The sequence below is a fragment of the Quercus suber genome, unplaced genomic scaffold (assembly GCF_002906115.3).
Source record: "Quercus suber isolate HL8 unplaced genomic scaffold, Cork oak 2.0 scaffold_20, whole genome shotgun sequence".
Lineage (NCBI taxonomy): Eukaryota > Viridiplantae > Streptophyta > Magnoliopsida > Fagales > Fagaceae > Quercus > Quercus suber.
In genome coordinates this window covers 2166426-2168292 of record NW_027069485.1, presented here as the reverse complement: position 1 = coordinate 2168292, position 1867 = coordinate 2166426, and the positions used below count along the sequence as shown (strand labels likewise).

Here is a 1867-nt window from a genome sequence, read left to right as displayed (position 1 = left end):
GAGAACTGACCTGAATTCTTTAATTCGAGGAGGTTTCCTTATAGAGAGAAGGGTCCCAAGATACTCGGAATCACCTTCCCATATATAAGAGATTTGATTGTGTGACAGGATCTTTAGCTGTGGTGCGCAAGTAGTTTCCATATAGGGGCGCGTAGATGTGCCTTGTACGTCTTATGGGAAACCCTAGTTGATGGGTTGTTATGATTTTTGGGATCGTTGGGCCTAAAAGTCCTTCAAGGAGTTGTCCATGGTTGGGACTGATCATCCTCCATGATTTGACCGTCCCTATGGGATCGATCGTCCCCATGTGACTCCTTGTTTCTTGGGACTGATTATCCCTTGGGGATTGGTCGTCCCTTAAGGGATGGTCATCCTTTAGGGACCAATAGTCTTTAAGGACTGATTGTCCCTTTGCAGGGTTAGTTTCAAATTTTCCTCATGAGTTACCCCCCACTCTGTGAGTCATTGAGATGGTCGACGGGTCGCAGAGTTGTAATAAATGCTAGTCATAAATGGGGTCTATTTATGTCTTTCTGTCTGGGCCACTGTCATGTGTCACCTTCCAATTCGTGGAATCAAGCATCGTGATGCTTCGATTCTCGTGTCATTTCATCCTATAAATAGCCTATTCCATTATTATCCTCATTATCCGAAAAATTTTCCATCTCAATCCCAAAGCTTAATCATCGGTTTTGATCTTCATCTATATCCCTAATTTGTCGGTTGGTTATTCATCCGTTTCCTAGGTATGATTCGTCGACATCTTTTTCCTTTTTCTATTTTTCCCTTTCTTTTTTCTTTCTTTTTCGTTGTTGGTTTGTGTGCATAGGAAGTGGAGTAGAATCTTAGTTCTTATTTGTCACTTGTAGGTAGGAATGTCTGCAGATAGTGAAACGACAAGTGTCGTACCTCGTCTGTTCGCATGGTTTAGACGATGGCATGTCTAGTCTTAGGATCGAGTACTCTTCGATTACTCGTCGATCTCTGACAGGAGTTCGTCTTCAAATCCCTTGTCAGGAAAGGCCAGCCCGTCAAGGCAACGACCACTAAAGGTCATTCTACCCGACGATTGGTCCATCCATGACTTTCCCATGGATATGAGTGACAAAGTCTTTAGTAGGCTAAAACCTCGTTTCCAAATTCCTGATAACGTGCCTATTAGGAAGGGCGACTTAGGAGAGAAGTGTTATGATGGGAAGTCATCTGATGTAGGCTTCTATTAGGAGCATAATGAGGCCAGCCATACAAGCCAATAATTTTGAGATCAAGCCGGCCATCATTCAGATGATACAGCAGACTGTCCAGTTCGGGGGGCTGTCACAAGAGGATCCTAATGTCCATATTGCAAATTTCTTGGAAATTAGTGATACTTTTAAACATAACGAAGTGACAGATGATGCGATTCGACTAAGGCTTTTTCCCTTCTCACTTAGGGATAAAGCAAAAGTTTGGTTGAATTCTTTGCCACCTGGCATTATTACTACATGGGAGGAGTTGGCACAAAATTTTTTAGCAAAATATTTCCCTCCCGCAAAGATAGCAAAGCTAAGGAATGATATCACGACGTTCATCCAATTTGAGGGTGAATCATTATATGAAGCATGGGAGAGGTACAAAGATTTGTTGCGAAGGTGTCCTTATCATGACCTTCCAGCATGGCTTCAAGTGCAAACATTCTACAATGATCTAGGAGCTACAAACAGGTCTATGGTTGATGCAGCAGCTGGTGGAGCTTTAATGAGTAAAACTCATGAGGCAGCCTATGAACTTCTAGAAGAATTGGCATCCAACAACTATCAATCACCTACAGAAAGAACAATGCCGAGAAAGACAGCTAGAGTTTTAGAACTTGATTCTATTACCTCAT

General features: G+C 42.4%; 1 non-coding gene across 1 annotated transcript; it reads right to left on the bottom strand.

Moving 5' to 3' along the window:
• Positions 1 to 1542: 1542 nt before the first annotated feature.
• On the bottom strand, positions 1543 to 1649 carry LOC112006242 (small nucleolar RNA R71). Its single transcript, XR_002882311.1, has one exon. It is a non-coding gene; the product is annotated as a small nucleolar RNA R71 (small nucleolar RNA).
• Positions 1650 to 1867: the final 218 nt, after the last annotated feature.